The following is a 20,620-nucleotide window of genomic DNA, read 5'->3' as shown; positions in this document are numbered from 1 at the left end:
AGAATACTATGAACTCTAACAAAAAGTCAATGGGTATTGTTGATTGCTTGATTAATGCCAGCATTTTCTGAACTAAAAAATATATATATTTCAACTAAGTTTGACATAGCTGTACCTTTGGATTCAATGGGCAAGAACTTTACATACTCTCTAATATACTAAATAATCAGCTACTCAAATGAATCTCTGATTCTATCAATTTGAGTCTTTTCTTAAGTGAGTAAATATATATTGAGTAGCTATGTGCAATGAATTGTGCTAAACACTGTGTCACTTCCTGCCTTCAAGGAAGTCACAATTGAATAGGAGAGACAACATGTAAATAATTATAAGCAAATAAGCTATGGATAGATAAACAGAAAGATAGATTAGATAGATATACGCATATACACACATATAAAAGCAGCAAAATACAGGATGCATATATACAGGTAAATATGTAATATACTATATTAATAGAATAATTATATATTATAGGATGTAATATATTTGTAATACATAATCTTATATAAATATATGCTATACATAATAAATAACATGAGATGTTTTATTATATTATTTTGTTGACTACCTTAATATATGCTTTGTATGTATTATTTATTGCAATATATTACAATATATAATATATTACTTACTTAATATGCATTCATATATTTTACTCTTGCTGGGACTATTTATTTGGGATCTAAGGCATTCCTTTCTGTCCAATCCTTTCTTTTGGCAGGGGAAATATGAGTATTATGCAGACATAGTATGTATGTGTGTGTGTGTGTGTTTATATATGTGTGTGTGTATATATATGTTACATAAATAAAAATAATCAACAGAAGGAAGGTACAAAAATTAGAAGGGATAGGGAATGGCTTCCTGTAAAAAATAAGGCATTTCATCATACATTCATGCCTCTTTCCATCTACCCATATGATTCTTATCCATGACTTTATATGTGAAGTTCATATGTAAAGATCCACCAGTTGTGTCAGGGAATTTCCTCCCAACAATTAGTGAAGGTCACATCCATACTAAAAGAATGGAAGTTTTGGTTAAGGAAAAAGGGAAAAGAGTTTGCTCCCTGGATGACTCGGGTCAAAGCACGTAATCTTCCCGTGCCTAAAAAAACAGATAATGCTTTTGTCCCATATCTAAATTTGACTAACTTTTTATCAATATGATTGTTTTGTTTTTCAGTCATTTTTTCATCATATCCAATTCTTTGTGACTGCATTTGAGATTTCCTGGCAAAAATATTGACGTAGTTTGCCAATTCCTTCTATAGTTCATTTTACAAATGAGGAAACTGAGGCAAACAGAGTCACAAGACTAGTTAGTGTCTGAAACCAGATTTCAGCTTAGAAAAATTAGTCTTCCTGACTCCAGGTTGTCCCCCAAAGAGGAGGCTTTCAGAAGAGTTTATTGCTATGCCTCTAGCCCTCCAATCTGAAGGAAAAGGCACTGGAAGGAATTAAGATGATGAATATCATAAACTGAGTGAATCTACATGGTGATAAGATTTCAGGTGGTCATCTTCTCTTGGGGGTGACTTCAAGTTTCTTGAAACCAAGCAGACCTACTGATGAAAAATGGAGAGAGTTTTACATATTTTTATATATTTCTTTAATGTCTGACTTAATAGAAGACAGATGAATTCTCATATCAGCTTTTGGATTCAATTTGTTTTGATGTGTTGTTTTGGTTGAAGCATATGAAGAAAATCTGGCCTTGTATAGATATGTATTTGGAAAAGGGAATGGTATTTTAATAGACAAATAAAGCCTTAGTATTATTTTCAAAATATTTTTAATCCTGTGGACCCCTACAAAGGGGTCTCAAGGACTCCCAGAGATCCTCAGATCACACTATGAGAACTGCTGCACTAAATCATTCTGAAAGTAGCGTTTTCTAGCAACAAAAATAGATGCATTTTATAGGAAGTGTTATTTTAATGTGTCCTCTGTTCTTTAAGAGGCTGTCTTTTCCATCTCAAGTTCTAGCACTACTGATTAAGGCACACACTGCATGAAACTGTTCCTTGACATTTGTGATGTCAACCACTCTCTGAAAGCACCCACCAGTGATGGAATAAGTGAGTTAGTGTGATTTGGAGTGTGACTTGGGCACAGTAGGCAAGAGGTTCTACTGAATAGAGTTGACAAGTTTCTGAACAGTGTGTTATACAAATGATTCAATGGAAATTGGAAGTATTTTTGTCTCTTTCTGTTGCTTTGAAAAAGGGAAAATAGCAAGCCCTTTAGTTCTGCTGGTCATAGTGCAATTGATTTCACTAAAAGTTTTTATCCTCTACTAGATTCTACAATCATATTTTCATTCATGAGTGTATTTCAGCTGGTTTTTGTTTCAAGTTAGCAAATTCTTCCCCTGCCTTGATGGCATCACTCTGAAAGCAACCACTATGTTTTTCATCGGATTTTCCCCTCCAAATAATTTTGGGTTTAGAGGATGAGGGAAGGAAAAACTGCTCCTTCGTATGTTTCTTATTTTTATTCAGGAAAGGTGATATGGATATTTTAAGACATAAAGTATGAATACCTCAAAATAAACAGGAAAAAGCATTGTGATAATCAAATTTACCCTTCTCCCCTACTGATGCCTTTCTCCCTCCCTTTCTCCCTTCCTTCCTTCTTTCTTTCCTTTCTTCCTTCCTGATTCCCTTCTTTCCTTCCATCCTTCCTTCCTGATTCCCTTCCTTCCTTCCTTCTTTCTCTGTTTTTTCCTTTCCTTTGATAATTCCTTCTTTCCTTTATTATTTTTTTTGTTTTATTTTGTTTTTCCTGTCTTATTTTTAAGGAATTATTCTATCTATCTTAGTAGGTTCAATATTCCTTTTATAGTCTTATGCCTGGTCTAGTTAGATCAATTTGAAAAATCGTGGTGCTGATGGGGAAAGGAGCTTGATCCCTTTATGGATCAAGAAGCATTACAGAAAAAATAAAAGTATATCCTATGGGCCCCAAGAGTTATGTATATACTAGAAGATGATATACAATTATTTTGTTACTCACAATTTTTATTGTCTTACTTATTAGAATAAGTAAGACAATAAAAATTGTTCAGAGAAAATCTAGCATTACCCTTAGAAATGAATAAATGAATGGAAACCACTTACTTAATCATGTCCTAGTCACTGAACATATAGATGGAAAAGCTAGACAGTTTCTATCCTTCAGTGGTTTATAATCTATGGTAAGCCAACACATATTGATGGCTTCAAATGTAAGTCATTTGGAAAAATCAAGTGATCCTTAAGAAGCAGTGGTAAAGCAGATGATAATGCATCTTCTTGGATATAATTTCCACAGATTAAGTGGTATGGGGGATGAAAATATGCATTTTGTTGACCGTGGATCAGTAGCATCATTATAGATAAAGGATGGTACCTTGGATTATTAAATAATCTTTCTTAAAAAAAGAACAAACATTCTCCAAAAGACACCTGTTGTGGCTCCAGTGGTAATGAACCCAAACTATGAAGAGTGAACTCACATACATATGGACAAACATAGGTACATCTAAAAAGCTGAATACATACAAAAGCAACACACCAGAGATAGAAGGCCAGAGAAATTGGCTCGGGGGAAGAGAAAATGGTAAATGGGGAAATAGGTGAAATAAGAGAATATCACAAGGAAAAAAACCCAACTTGTCAATAAATAGGCATCTTCGAGGACACAAACCTCTTCCCAGGGATATTCCTGTTCCCTGAATAGTTTCTTTCATCCTGATAATTCAAGTAACCTTCTTAGGTAAATTTCCAGGGAATCACAGATAATGATCTTAACTTCAAGAATGTCTTTTTCACTCAGAGGTATCCATCTTCAAAAAGTTGTATCATCATAGATAAGATACTTAACTTCTTCTAATCTCCTTTTCCCAATAACTAAGATGTCAATTATGGTGCCTATTGTGCCTTGCCGTACTTATCTCACAGGCTGAAATTCAAAAGAGAGAATAGTTGTAAAAACATTAAACAAAAATAAATATTTTACTAAATTTAGTATTTAGAAATGTATGTTAAATGTTGAAACCTGAAGGAAATTGCAGATTGAAAATACATTTCGCTGGTGAACTAAAACCACTACTTATTCTTTACTTAGTATGTAATTTTGGGAAGTAATATGGTACAGCAGAAATATGGTTGACTTTTGAGTCAGAAGACTTTAGCTTGAATACTGTTTCTGATACCTTTGACCTATGTGATTTTGACCAAGTCACTTAACCATTCCTGAGTCTCTGTTTCCTGATCTATAAAAGGAAAGAGTTGGACTAGCTGACCTCTAAGATCCCTTTCAGTTCTACACCTATAGATTCTTAGTTGTATAATCGTGTGTGTGCGTGTGTGTGTGTGTGTGTGTGTGTGTGTGTGTGTGTGTGTAATGGCTGAACCAGTTAAAGGAAAACCTCCTGCAAAGAGTACTTGATGTGGATTTGAGAGGACACTAGATCAAATAAAATCTAGAAATCTGATAATAAAGAATAGAAGAAAAGGGAAACTTTTCATTCAGCAGTAGATAGGAATTTTATTCTTTTATTTCTTTTGTATTCCTTTTTCTCTCCCCTTCCCCCATACATGTTATCATATTAAATATATAGTAAGCATAAAATAAATGTATTTAATGGAAAAGTGCAATATAGCAGGTGCAATCAAGCTTTTTCATATTACCACAATGACTTAAAATCAAGACTTAACCCAATAGATATCAGCTAAAATGTAAATGTCTAGAAAACGAATCAAGTAACTCATAGACTAAGGAGAAACAAATAGAAACAGCACAAATATAATTCTGATATCCATAAAAATTGAATACTCATTATGTTAAATGACATCTTTTCTCTGTTTTGTGGAAGGAAATGATCAGAACTCACACAGGATGAGAAGCATAGATAGTTCTCTATATGCAACAGTGGAGAAAAGATCCATATAGAAGAGTTTAAAAATTCATCAAAATATAGCAGAATTAACTTGACTCATTTTGATAATTTTATAATTTATTACTATTAAAGTTCTTTAAATTGTTTAAAAATAAATCTGCATATTCTTTCATAAATACCTTTTAATTTCTTTTTAAAAACCTAAGTTACTGAATTTTCCTACCTCTTAAACTCTTGTTGTTTTTGTTATTTCTTCATAGATTGAATAAGGGTCATAACCTAATACATTTATTTCTTTACATTTGTGTGAATTGTTGCTTCATCACTCAAATATGTTTTCCCAGAAATATATACTTTATGTGGAGAGTATATTATTCTGACACTTGTTTCACCTTTTATGGGAGGGTTATTTTAGAAAGTTTATTTTTTGAACAGCACCTGCATACCATACTTCAGATGCTATGGGAGTCATTCAATAAATCAAAACATTTCATTTTAATAACTTTTCATCTCATTTGTACATTCAGTCCTATTTAGAGCTAACATAATTACCATTAACTTTCTCACCATGCTTTATTGATGAGTCTACATTATAGCGTTTTCAAAAGATCTCAGTCATTTCAGTTTCCTGTAGCCTCCTGCTAATGGTTTTCCCTCCCTATCAGTGTTACTCAGGCTTTCATTTTCATTGCTAACTCTCTAGTGTCTCTTGCTATCCTTGGAATTGGTCCGGATCCATCAACATTAAAAGCTCGTCCTCTGTCTTGAAAATAACCATACACTCAGCATAAAAAAAAGAAAAGCCTACTTAGTTAAAATACAATTAACTTTCCATTATCCTGGAGATTGAGTATTATTTTCATGGATTGTCTACACCAGCATTTAAGGTCTCATCAATATATGCTGAGGCAAAAGCAGAAGCAGACCCAAGGGCCTTTCTGATTTGTTCAATTTTCTTTTGAATTTCTCTTTTCTTTTCTTAATAACTCTTTCATCCATTAGTCTGTATCTACGATTTTGCTAGTAGAAGAGAATCCCTCGATAAGGAAACCATCTGCACCATTCAGATCAACAATTAATAATTTTAGTGTTACTGGAGGTCTCTAAAAGTAGCTTGACCTAGGCCAGTCAATAGCAGTGTGTTGCTAAGGCCTAGGAATGGGATATAATCACTGGGAATCTATGTTCTAACAGCTGGTAGGCTTCTTAGGTAGTACTCTTTCAAGGAGAGGTAAGGATGTTAACATGTATAGTCCATATGTGGATGCTCAGGATGAAGCCCTAGCTATGCCGTACTCATCCTAGTTCCAAGTGGTAAGAAAAAAACTGGGAGTTCTAGCTACAAAAAGACAATGACCACATAGAAGAAGTTAAGGAATCTTTTAGATGTTCATTTTGTATAATTTGTTTAGATTTAATGGTGATATTTCATTCTTTTGTTCATACATGTACTATACAAAATAAAATATTACTCTATCTGCTCTTCTGCTTTCTTTCATTTTTTCCACAGTATGGATAATTAAGAGCTGGCTGTAAAAATGTACATATTAAAGATGGTAACAATTCTGTGAGCTTTTGAAGTGGGCAGTGAGGGTACTTTTGAAGTAGGAGCCAGGGAGAGGAAAAGAAAAATGAGACGTGATTCTGCTTCTTTTTTTTTTAATTAAAGCTTTTTAGTTTTCAAAACATATGCATCAACAATTCTTCAACATTAGCCCTTGCAAAACTCTGTGTTCCAATTTTCTCCCCTTCCCCCATGCCTTCCTCTAGATGGCAAGTAGTTCAAAATAGATTAAACATAGTAGAAATATATATTAAATCCAATATATGTATACATATTTATGCAATTATTGTGCTGCACAAGAAAAAAAAGAGAAGCAAAATAAAATACAAGCAAACAACAACAAAAAGAGTGAAAATACTATGTTGTGATCCACACTCAGTTCCCACAGTTCTCTGTCTGGGTGTAGATGGCTCTCTTCATCACTGAACAATTAGAACTAATTTGAATCATCTCATTGTTGAAGAGAGCCATTTCCACATGATTCTGCTTCTTAAGAATCTGGCTCCGATAAGGAATTTCATCTTTTGCCTCTTGATAAACTTTAAACCAGCATTTCTAATCTAGATTCCAGGGGACACTGGGCCATGAGGACACTTATAGGTGTTATAGCCTAAGGGCCCTAATCTGCTGATTTCATTAATAGGGTTAAAAATAAAAATAAAAAAACAAAATCATTTCTTCTGACATGAGGAAGCAGAAGCAGCTGTTCTTAGTCTCACCCCCTCCTCACAGGGAAAGGAGTTGAAACTAAAGGGAGGGGGACATGGGATTTAACACAGTGATTGGAAATGAAAGCCATGTACAGTGTACATCTGGGGAATAGTTTGCTTACTGAAGGGACACAGAATTGTAGAGGATCATTACATGATGGGGCATGTAAGTGGTACCTAGAGATCCATGCTTACCAATTAAGTAAGCTATTATTGAAGTGTGCTCTCTTGTCTGGATAAGAAGTGATCACAAGAGAGACATACAGGGTGGAAGTGAGAAAAGCTTACTTTAAGTCAGTGGCAGAAGTTTTAATTTAGGATGGAAAGCAAAGTAGCTTTTTACTTTTTGTTCACTGCAAAATTTGTAGACAGAAATTTAAAAAGTAGCTCTTTTCTTCTATAGGCTTCCTTGAAATATTAGTGGCTTATCTGTATTTAGCACTTTGCATACATCACTCCTATTGGTTTAAACTCACAGGGGTCCTCAAACTACGGCCCCTGTGCCAGATTCGGCAGCTGAGGACGTTTATCCCCCTCACCCAGGGCTATGGACTTTCTTTATTTAAAGGCCCACAAAACAAAGTTTTTGTTTTTACTATAGTCCGGCCCTCCAACAGTCTGAGGGACAGTGAACTGGCCCCCTATTTAAAAAGTTTGAGGACCCCTGGCCTGCCCTCCAAAGAAAGATGAAAGGAATAAGGATGTTTTTAAAATGTAAGATGAATTGCCCAAATTCACTCAGCAAAATGATAAAAATAAAACTCTAAATCTTCAAACACTTTAAATGTTCTTCCCATAATCCCATGTTGTCTCAGTACAGTGATTGCTTAGGCAGTGTTATTAACTATGCTTAAAGAGGTAGTATGATATAATAGAGTGCTGGGTTTGAATTTGGAAAGATTGGAATTCAGAGCCACCTCAGACATTAACTACGTGACCCTGACCAAATGCCTTTCTATGGACTTTGCTTAAGCAGACCGTTAGGATTTATCTACAAGGTCATAGCCAACTAGACATTGCACCTGGTGTAGCAATTCCTTATAGTGGTATCAAATGAATAAATAAGTTTAAAATTTTATTAAATTTGTACTTTGTGCAAAACAGTAAGCTTAGTTCTAGAGATATAACTATAAAATGCAAGCTAGTGCTTTGTTTCAATGAGCTTACATTCTAAAACAGGAGGACAACACAAACAGGAATGATGCTTTCTTATGGGAAGTCACTGATGGTGAGCAGAATCATGGGGTAATTGACTGGCATGTCCTTTTTGGAAAAGATGATGTTAGTTTGATTAATTTTTCCAGAATGAAAGAAAGCCAAGGTGGATAAGGAGATGGAGTGAGTATATGCAGGGGAATGGGAAGATGGCTAGTTATTATTATAACTAGGTCCAGTATTATCTAGTCAGAGGCACATGGTTCTTTGGTTCTTTTGCCAAGGATAGAGCACAGCAGCATGACAAGAATATGACAATAACCACAGAACCTTTCACTTGAAAATCTAGTTCAAAGTCTATATACCCATTGCATAATAAATGACTAGAAGGAAATAGAAAAATGGGATCTTTCAAGAAAAAAAATATTCGTAGTTCTTGCCTCTGAGTGGTAGGGAAAATCTTGAAGAGAAAAAGAGAAAAAAATTGGTTTGGACGTGTGTGTGTGTGTGTGTGTGTGTGTGTGTGTGTGTGTGTGTTTTGTAATAGAACAAGAACAACTGAATGAATTTATGTCAGCAAATAGTCACTGTGTGAACCTGGGCAAGTCATTTTATTCTGTGTGCCTCAATTTTCTCATCTGAAAATGAGTTGGAGAAGGAAATGTTAAATGAATCTCTTATCTTTGCCAATCAAAATCCAAATGGGGTCATGAAGAGTCACTTACTCCTGAGACAACTGAACAAGATAAAACTTCTTAGAAGACTAGATTTTCAATACTAACTGACTAGATATCTGACTTTGAACAAATAATTCAGCCTCTAAACATTGCTTAACATTTTAATAGGCATAATATTAAATTTATTTTACATGAAGCTTAGACTTTGAGAAAGTGGTTTCAGGGAGTTAATACAAAGATCTTATTGCCTAGAATTCCATAGGCAGCATCAATCAAAGAGAGATAAGGATGCTCTAAAGCAGAAGTTATCAGGTCAAATCCAACTTGTTTCTTGTTTTTGTACAGCTGAACTTAAAAATGGTTTGGACATTTTAAAATCAGATATAACTTTATTTTTAAAACCATTCTTACGTCTCTAGTCATACAAAGACAGGTGTAGGCTGGAAATGGTCCACTAGTGGTAGTTTGCCAAACTTTGTCCTAAAGAATAAAGTTCTTATGATACAAATATAGTTGTGATATCCAGACAAGACAACTTATCCAGACAAGAAAAGTATAAAGCTGTCTAAAGTCACTGATCTGAAAATCCATTGGATCTCATCAGCCAACTTCGAATTTTTTTTTGTCTTCCACTGCTTTTCCCTTAAATTCTCTCTCTTTTTTAAACTATGAATTTACCAAGCATGCATGTTTTCTTATGTGATGAAGTGGGTAGTGTGACCACTCGGTATCCTCTCAACATCAGTGGAGTTTGCACCTGTACACACTTAATTCATTATCTGGACTGCTTATTTATCGATCCTTGTCTTCTCACTGGCTAGTCTTAGTCCCCAGAGTACTAGCATGCAGTTACACTTAAACCACCTCAGGATTTTAGAAAATAACCTTGTGTGGGGGAATAAACATCGATATTCACTACTTTAGTTTCTGGGTACCCACTATTGTCTTTCTATTTACAGATACCAAATCCATATAATGATGACATTTTTAAATTTTAAAATATAATTACTTACTGATAAAGCAAAGAGCAGTAATTACCAAGATAGAATATTACTCAGGGGCACAAATAATAAAATAAATTACAATTCATACCTAAATCTGGGTCAAATTCTCCCCTCAAAACATTTGTTATCTATTAGAGGAAAAGGGAATAACACAAAGATATCTGCTACCCCATGTTATTGGGGTAATTCAGTATACTGGAACTATGAATGTTGCTATCTTTTTTTTAATTTCAGAAACCATCTATAAATTTTCCCTTGTAAGTTTTCTCTTTTGAATGCACACTTTCATAGCTAATAAATTAGCCAAATCAGTCAGTCTGCTGAGTGATACCTCTGATTGTCTGCTTCCAAATTGTTTCTCTACTAAGGATGTATTCCTCATCAGCAAGTCATCAGCACCTTCAGCTTCAAACTTAAATGATGCAGTTTTGAAATCTATCCTTTTACCTCTTTTCTTTCTGGGCTCAGTCACTAGATAACTCTCTAAACGACTTCACCTTCATCTTTGGTCTAGGCTCAGTAATTACATTTGTCCAATAATTAAAGGCATAATGGAAAGTGAGCTGGTCTCAAAGTCAGGAAGACCTTAAGTCTTGTTTCTGGCCATAGTAAAGTTACTTCATCTCTTAGTGTTCTAGCAAATTCTCTAAAACTATAGCTTGTAGAGATGTTGATCTACATCAATAAAGGGATTTTTTCAGAAGTTCCCTATACCAACAAAATCACAGGAACAGGACCTATTCTGTCCCTATCAATAATGACAGACCAGGCCTGATCTTCACATGATTCTAGTTCTAAATACAAAATAAGGAGCAACTGCACTGGAATTCTGAATCAGAGAAATTGTTTGTTTTTGCTTGTTTGTTTTAATAATTAACAAAGCAAACCAGTAATTAACATTTATACAAAGAACAATACAATAGGATCAGACAGCATTTTGAATCTCTAATACATTCAGATTTTATTTTAGTTTATATTATATTAAACTCAGTAGTTTCAAAACTACCCTTTGTGAATGTCTCTTTTTGAATGTCCAGATGATTGCACATTAAATTGCAAATCTATTGTGTACAACTTGTTAATATTTTCAAATATACAACAAAATTATCATGTACTTTTTTTTCTTCCCCTCAACCCTTTGCTTTAGAGATGGCTACCATCAGGCACAAATAGGTATATGTGCATATGTATATATATTTGCATAGGTGTATATATATATATATATAAATATATATATTTTAAATTATTCTATACATATTTCTATTCAGTTCTTTCCCTGGATACATATAGTATCTTTCTTTGTGCACTCTTTATAATTAATTTGGGTGCTTATACTAGTCAAAATCATTCTTAAAATAGTATTGCTATTACTGTACATATAATGTTCTCTTGGTTTTGTTCATTTCACTTTTTGTTATTTCACTCAAGTCTTTCCATGTTTTTCTAAAATTATTGAACTTGGGGCAGCTAGGTGGCACAGTGTATAGAACAGCAGCCCTGGAGTCAGGAGGACTTGAGTTCAAATCTGACCTTAGACATTTAACACTTCCTGGCTGTGTGACCCTGGGCAAGTCACTTAACCCCAATTGCCTCAGCCAAATAAATAAATAAATAAAATTATTGAATTCATCATATCTTATAGCACAGTAATATTTCATTCATTCATTCTATTTTTAAAAGATGGTTTATTAATCATTTTCTTTTCTCTTTTTTTCTCTTGTTATCATTGTAGCAACTATTCCTTTCATTCATCAACTAGGTGAGTTAGTTAACTGAAAATAAGCAAAAAAAGAGTATCGCAGACCTATAAATATAGGGTCAAAAATAGTAAAATAACAGCAACAGAAAAAAGATAAAGAAACATAATAGGTGAGCTTAGCAATGATTGTTAATTACCAAATTTTTTTTTCAAAAATTATTCTCAGGATAAAAGATAGTTCAGTGAAGATATATGACATACCAGGAATATGATAATGAATGGAAGAGAGAAGGCAATAGAAGATGAGCTTCTTACAAGACTCAAAGGTCTATTCAATTCCCATTTTTCTTTTTTTTTTTTCTCTCAAGAACAATATTAAATGATTAAAGGGAACTGTTCAACAGAGGAATGAAAGCAAAGCTAAAAGAGGTAATAGTGAATACTAAACTATTGTTAATGAGCTCTAATCACCAGATCTAAAGGAATATCCCAGGTGACTAAGAAACTTGGTAAACATGGTTACTAAGTCAAAGGGCAAGATATGATAACTGTCTGCAAGCATTGGATGGGTTATCAAGTAAAAGGGATTTGTTGTTTGGAGCAGAACTCAAAGCAGTGGATAGAAATTTAAAGCGTCAGCTTTCAGGTAGATATAAAGAAAGACATCCTAACAAAGGTGATAGTCAGGAATGGCATGGAGGAGTGCAGTAATAGGGAGAAATAAAGAGATGGCGATGTCTCAGGTTTTCCCCATTTAAATTTCTTTATTCTACTCTGTGTTCCCAGTCAGGTTTGTCTCATACTTCATTTAAGTATAAAAAGAAAGCTTCCCATAGATTTCATAGAACTACAAACATAGTTGTAGCAACAAATAGGATGTTCTTTGAATAATTTAGGCATAAATCAATTCATAGATCTCATCTGTGGGAACAACGAACGGCAGAAGAAGAGAGATAAAAGGCAGGATTTACCCATGAAAGAAAGCTATATCAACTTGAGTCACTTATTCTTTAACACAACTCTTTTGAAAACACTGTAAATTTAAGCTAATTTTGAATACAACAGATTAAAGACTTTTTTTCCTCTTTTTAAAACCATGTGTTTTCTGGGACGAACATCATTAACTTATTATTTGTAGCTTCTTAAAGAAATCTTTAGGATTCTTATATGCATATGTAAACAGGAAATGAATTTAACTTTTTTTTTCTGTCAAGAAAAACTGAAATTTTGTTTCATTACTAAATTTATCCAATTGTTTGCAACATACACACATAAAAGTACATGCACACACAGTCCAAAAGTCAGTTCTCAGTTATCTTGCCATAAGTTACCATTCATCAATATTCAGTGCTAATATTGTTCTATATTTCTATACTAAGACATTTCATGCTTTTTCTATTTCCTACCATCATATAACTTTATTCTGTTGGACCAAAGAACTAAAAACAAATACTCCAGAAAATTAAAAAAAAAAATTTTGAATTCTACAATTATTCAGGACATAGAAGGAGGAAAAGAGGGCAAAGCTGCATTACAGTATTAACATTGCAGATTGTGATTTTTCTAAAAAAGTTTAAATACAACAGAATCTGTAAGCAAAGCAATTTCTATGAATTATTTTAACACATGAAATGTCATTTCTTTGCTAAACAATCTTTTAACTGTGTTTGTTATACTCTGTAATCTATATGAGTAGTCAAAAGCCAGTGTCTCATTTTTTTTTGTAAATGCTGTCTATGAAACATGATTTATTTCTCCTTAGTGTTTAGTTCAGCCTTTTGAATGACTTTTTACAGGTGTGTGTTCAAAAGTCTTAACAGAAATAAATCCAAACTCTTAAGTTCTTAAAAGCACCACCTTCTGTTTAGACATAGGCCTGCTGTGGCATTCCTCACATTTGACAACAGTCATTTATTTGGAAAGAGAATTAAAAGCTTCTTTGTAGGTGTCAAATGTTTTAAAAATCTATACCTTAGGGGATTAAAAAAATGACTATGTTTTTTATTATTCCTCTGGAGGCCTGGCAGAATATAACAAATCAGGTGAACTATAGCAAGACTCTGGTATGGATTCTGGGGGAGGGGGAGGAAATCTCATGCATTTACCTACTGCAAATGAAATTACACTGCTTGAAGGAAATTACCTCCAAATTGACAGGCAGGTATACTTGCTGACTAATCAAATTATTATCCACCCCCTTGCCACAGCGCTCAAGAGCTATATATTTGTTTGCTTGCATGAGACTCAAGGGAGCCCAGTTCCAAGTTATATGTTCCTTATCATCAATAAGTTTATCTTTCAAAATCCTCTTTGCTGGTTATTATAGTCACTCTCAGAGAAGGATATTAAGTGCTGGGACACTAAAGAAAACATTATGTGAGATGGTATTATCATTGCTCTCTAAGTGAGTTCTGGGTTTATCCCTAGCATCAGGAACATAATTTCCAAATAAATAAAATAAACCATATCAGTTATTGACCCCTAAGGTACCATCAGATAGCAAGAGTCATAAATCAGCCTGATGGCCTTAAAACAGTCACTGATTTTTCTTACTAATCAAATGAGATCAGAACCAAGCCATCACTGCAGGAGAAGAGTCAAATTTAATTAGCTTATCCAACAGTGTCATTTAGTAAATCAAATGCCTTTGAAAGGTCAATGAATCTTGCCCTTATCATCTCATTATCTTCTATCACTAACAAGGTATCATTAACTAGCTCCTCAGCAACAGCTATTTCAGCGACAAGCAGTAGCTTTGCTGCAATGACACCCCTTGCTACTTCCAAAATTATAGGTTTAAAAAAAATCTTATCTTAATTCTTGCTTCCAATATTAGTTTAAAATTTTAACCTCCTCCTTCTTGATTTGCTCTCTTGTACAGTGGATTTAACACTATCTCTCTCCATTTTCCAAATGGAAATTTGGTTGCTCCAAATAACATCAATTCATAATTATGCAGTTTTACAGTTACAAAAGATTTGCATATATCAAAACATTTGATTTCACAACAACTCTTCAACATATATAGTAGTGATATTAATAATCTCATTTCACTGATGATTATTGTAGGTTCATGCTTGGGTTAAGGCATGTAAGGAGACTCTGAAGTACTGTTCAATTTTTTTTTAATTTTACAAAGGGCTTGTTGTTGTTTGTCCTTTATTTTCTAAAAGGATCAATAATATCACAGGCATTAACTCATGTGAATTGGATTTAAGTGACACAGAGTTGTTCAAAGTTGTCTGTCTCACTCTCTTTTGGAATACAGTAGCAAGACAAAAGTCAGGACTGCAGACAGTGGCTCAGGATGCAGTAAATAACCTTGGCATCTTTGATGGCAGACTAAGCTCTAAGTATTCCACAATGTCTGCTTCATCCAACTTCATGGCCACTGGGACAAATGTTCTCATTCACCCATATTTTCTTACTGGGTTTGTCTTCTTAAGCTTGAGATAGATATATTCCCCCTAACTCACTGATGGATTTGTGGCCATTCAATCACCTTTACCTGGTTTAGCCCATCTGCCTAAATGGTTTTACTAAGGTATGACTGTTGTACGTGCTGCAGCTTGTTGAAGCCTCCACTGAGAGTTGAATACCAGGTGGACCCCAAAGGTGGGTGAGCAGCCCTGAAAAGAGCTTGGCAAATGCTCACACCAGAGATACTAGCCTTTCCTGACCACCTCCTACATCTTGAAGGGCTAAACTGAAGCCCAGAGAGATTGTGACCTCTATAAGGTCACATAGGTAGTATGTATTGGAGCAAGAATTTGTCTTTGTGTCCACTGTATCATACTGCCTCTTGGGACCAAAGACTCCATCTAATACAAGCTTCTCATTTTGCAGATGAAAAAACAAATGTTCTGTGACTTACATAATGTCACACAATTAGTAAATAGTAGAAGCATTTCAGCCTAGGTCCTCTGACTCCAAATCTATACTTCTAATAAAATAGGGAAAGAGGAGATCAATGAATTGGGCATGCAATTAAAAAAGCTAGAAAAAATTTATAATTCTCAGTTAAATACTAAATTAGAAATTCTGAAACTTAAAGGAGAGATTAATTAAAATTGAAAATAAGAAAATTGTTGAATTAATTAATACAACTTATTTTATGAAAAAAATAACAAAATAGATAAGCCTTTGGTTAATTTGAATAGAAAAAAGAAAGAAAAAAATTACCAGCACCAAAAATGAAAAGAGTGTATAAAAAAGAAATTAAATTAATAATTAGGAGCTATTTTGTCCCACTGGATAGCAGCAAATTTGACAATTTAATCGAAATGGATGAATATCTATAAACATTTAAATTGCTCAGATTAATAAAAGAGGAAATAAATTACTCAAGTAGTTCCATTTTAGAAAAAAAGAAATTGAACAAACCCATCAATGAACCACCTAAGAAAAAATCTCTAGGGCCAGATAGATTTGCAAGTGAATTCTACCAAACTTTTAAAGAACAATTAATTCCTATACTGTGTGAACTATTTGGAAAAATAAAGGAGTAGTGCCAAATTCCTCCTAAAACACAAAATGGTACTGATATCTAAACCAGGAAAAGCCAAAACAAAGAAAGAAAATTACAGATCAATCTCTCTAATGAATATTGATGCAAAATTTTTAAATAAAATATTAACAAAGAGATTACTGCAATTTATCAGCAGAATAATAAACTATGACCAAATAGGATTTATAGCAAGAATGCAGGGGTGATTCAATATCAGGGAAACTATTATCATAATCAACCATGTCAATTAAAAAACCAACAGAAATCATGATGCTCTCAAAAAACTTTTGATACCCATTCCTATTAAGAATGCTAAATAGCATTGGGATAAAGGGAGTTTTCCTTAAAATAATAATTAGTATCTAACTAAAACCAATAGCAAGCATGATTTGTAATGGAGAAAAATTAGATGCATTCCCAATAAGATCAGGAGTGAAACAAGGATACCCATTATCATCACTATTATTCAACATTGTACTAGAAATGTTGGTTTTATAAATAAGAAAAGAAAAAAGAAATTAAAGGAATTAGAATAGGCAATGAGGAGATAAAACTATCACTCTTTGTAGATGATGTGATGATATACTTAGAGAATCCTAGAAAATCATACAAAAACCTACTCAATTAAACAATTAACAGCTTTAGCAAATTTGCAGGATATAAAATAAATCTGCACAAATCATCAGCATCTCTATATATTACTGACAAAGCCCATCAACAAGAGATAGAGAAATTCCATTTAAAATAACTGTAGACAAAATAAAACATTTGGATGTCTATATGCCAAGACAAACCCAGAAACTATATGAACACAATTACAAAACACTTCTCACACAAATAAAATCCTATCTAAACAATTGAAAAAATACCAATTACTCATGACTAGGTTGAGCTAATATAATAAAAATAACAATTCTACCTAAATTGGTCTACTTGTTCAATGCCATACCAATCAAACTGCCAGTATACCTCTTTCCACTCTACCATCCTGCCCCTCTCATAGCTCAAGCTTAGAAATGTTAAGTGATGTTAAGGTTGCACAAATAAAACTAAACTTACTAGCATATGGAAAGCCTGCTGAACTCAGGGTCTGGAAAAATTTGGGTTTTAGTTCAGTTCTACACTTAATAGGTCTATATCTTATTTAATCACTCTGAACCTTAGTTCCTCATCCATAAAATTAGGAAAATAACATAATTGATATTACATTACAGGGCAATTATAGAATCAGATAAAGTAGATAAAATGTTTTACAAGTCTTTAAGTACTACATAAATGAAAGTTATTATTTTTATGTTGCTTTTTTGAAAATATAAATATATTGAAAGAAATCTAACATTATTATTAATAATGCTAGAATAGGGTGATATTCTATTCTCCTGAGGTAGTTAAAGTCTCTTTTTAAGCAAGATCCACTAGAATTTCCATTTTAAGATATTTAAAACTAAATTTAGTATTTTATTTTTCTAAACCTGATTCTCCTTTTGCTATCATCTTTTTTGTCTATGCCACTACTATTCATCATTTCTCTTGATGGGAAACTTGGAATTATCTTTAATTCTTCCTTCTCATAATCAGTTACCACTTCCCATAAATTTGACATTCACCATAGTGATCATATCCATTCCCTTGTCTCTATCCCCATAGTTATAAATACTAGTTTATGATATTTTTTCTTATGTATAGATATGGTCCTATCAGTCCCGTGTTCAAAAATTTCCAAGAACCCCCTTTTGCCTACTGAATAAAAATTAACTTCTTTGACTTTTCCGGGTGAAATCTGGGCCACTCTATCTTTACAACTTTATTTCAATCTCATTGTGGTGTTGAGGGAGGGAGAGAGACAGACACAAAGAGGGGGGTGGGGATGGAATTAAACATTTAATATGTGTCGAGAATGGCACTAAGCCTTGAGAATACAATAAATATAAGCAAGCAACATAAGGGGACTAGAAAGTGGAGTGGGGGAAGATAATATTCAAGCAATTAAGCAGAAAAAGGATAATTCCATAAAGAGTTCAGCAGTGAATGACAGAAACATATCTGGGGTCTTTCTAAAATGTTGGTCCTGGGGAGGGATTCACTAATGAAAAGAAGAGGGTTCTAAGGCAAGGGTTTTTCACAAGCTCCCATTTCTTAAATATTTCACAGCTTTTATAAAGCATTTTCTTTCAAACAGTAAGATGGTCCAGAATAGATGGGACAACTCTTCAAAAGTCAATGATTTTTTTTTTTTTCCAAATGAGGGTGCTCCCTTCATGCATGTTGATCCTACCCCCTTTACTCCTAAGAAGAGACTTTTTTTCCCAAGTTACTTTGACTGTAACACTTGTCATTTGGTGGCTAATCCTATAATAAGTCTTTTTACATTTAATCAGGCTAATCAATTGGAAGTAGAACTAATCATAACTTATTTAGCAATTCTCCAACTGATGGGGATCCATTCAGTTTCCAGTTTCTTGCCACCATAAAAAGGGTGGCACATTTTTGCACATGTGGGTCCCTTTCTCTCCTTTATGGTCTCTTTGGGATACAAGCCCAGTAGAGATCCTGCTAGATCAAAAGGTATGCACAGTTTGATAGCCTTTTGGACATAGTTCCAAATTGCTCTCCAGAATGGTTGAATCAATTCCCAACTCCACCAATAATATGTTAGTGTCCCAACTTTCCCACATTCCCTCCAACATTCATCATCATCTTTTCCTGTCATCTTAGCTAGTCTGAGAAGGGTGTAGTGTACCTCAAAGTTGTCTTAATTTGCATTTCTCTAATCAATAGTGATTTACAGCTTCTAGGTTTTAGATATCTGTATTAAGTACCTAATTAATGAATGTTAATTGACCCATAAACTGAGCCACTCTAGACCCTCCACTTTGGGCCAAAATGTACTTATCTCAAACAGATACTTGTCCTAACTACATGACTAGAAATGATTTTAATTTCTTCTGAAAATTGTCTGTTCATATCCTTTGACCATTTATCAATTGGAGAATGGCTTGAATTCTTATAAATTTGGGTCAGTTCTTATAGAGGGTCACAGATAGTCAAAGAATTCTGGGTGAGGTATAAGATCCTCCAACCCAGTCGGAAAACCTGCTGATGTGTTTGGCTTCCCATCCTTCCAGGGGCATCTTGGCTTTCCTGAGAAGTCAGGGGATATGACAACCTGTGATGTAATTAAAGCAGAGTTATACTAAATAGTAAAGAGACATCTGCACACAATAGCAAATTGTTTATATGGTCCTGCATGTGCAGTATATAGTTAGCACATGCACAGTACGCTATAATTATGTAAGGGTATTAGGATATATAAGACTCAGAGAATTTGAAATAAATGAACTCCATGTTTGACCATCCACGTGAGTTCCATCCATTCACTCATCACCCATGATCAGGTTTCAGGGGTGGGGGTGGGGAGTACCAAAATCCTCCAGTGAGCAGATCCAGATATTACAAGTTCTCTCTATATTTTTGAAATGAGGCTTTTATAAGAACCCTTGAATGTAAAATTTTTCCCAGTTTATTGCTTCCCCTTCTAATCTTTTCTGCATTGGTTTTGTTTGTATAATTCTTTTTTAAAATTAATATAATCAAAATTATCTGTTTTTTATTCAATAATGTACTCTAATTCTTTTTTGGCTACAAATTCCTTCTTTCTTCATAGAGCTGAGAGGTAAACTATCTTTTGTTCTTCTAATTTGCTTCTAATATCATTCTATATGTCTAACCATGAACCCATTTTGATCTTATCTTGGTATAGTGCTAGATGTGGTCCAATGCCTAGCTTCTGCCCTATTCATTCCATTTTTCCCAGCAGTTTTTTGTCAAATTATGAGTTCTTATCCCAAAATCTGGGGTCTTTGGGTATGTTAAATACTAGATTATTAGTCATTGACTATTTTGTCCTGTGAATCTAACCTATTCCACTGATTGACTACTCTATTTATTAGCCAATACCAAATGGTTTTGATGACTACTGCTTTTCAATATAGTTTTAGGTCTGGTACACTTAGGCCACATTCATTTATAATTTTTTTCCTACTAATTCCCTTGAAATTCTTGACCTTTTGTTCTTCCAGATAACTTTTTTATTATTTTTCCTAGCTCTGTAAAATAATTTCTTGGGAGTTTAGTTGGTATGGAACTGAATAAATAGGTTAATTTAGGTAGTATTGTCATTTTTATTATATTAGCTCAGCTTACCCATGAGCACTTGATATTTTTCCAATTGATTAGATCTGACTTTTACTGTGTGGAAAGTGTTTTGGAATTGTGTTCATATAGTTCCTGACTTTGCCTTGGCAAGTAGACTCCCAGATATTTTATATTTTCTACGGTTATTTTAAATGGAATTTCTCTTTGTAACTATTGTTGCTGGACAAAAAGCCTTATTTTTAATATTCATGAATATCATGGG

The 20,620-nt window shown here is 33.7% G+C and overlaps 1 long non-coding RNA gene across 1 annotated transcript in view; it reads right to left on the bottom strand.

Moving 5' to 3' along the window:
* Positions 1–2,086: 2,086 nt before the first annotated feature.
* Positions 2,087–20,620, bottom strand: part of LOC127557828 (uncharacterized) — a 30,354-nt gene continuing 11,820 nt past the window's right edge. Inside the window, exon 3 of the long non-coding RNA XR_007952639.1 lies at positions 2,087–3,947. This is a non-coding gene — a long non-coding RNA (uncharacterized LOC127557828). The remainder of the gene's footprint in view (positions 3,948–20,620) is intronic.

This window comes from Antechinus flavipes, chromosome 3 (assembly GCF_016432865.1).
Source record: "Antechinus flavipes isolate AdamAnt ecotype Samford, QLD, Australia chromosome 3, AdamAnt_v2, whole genome shotgun sequence".
Taxonomy (NCBI): Eukaryota; Metazoa; Chordata; class Mammalia; order Dasyuromorphia; family Dasyuridae; genus Antechinus; species Antechinus flavipes.
Note: the sequence above shows the minus strand (reverse complement) of the source record. Positions and strands in the feature narration are given on the sequence as shown.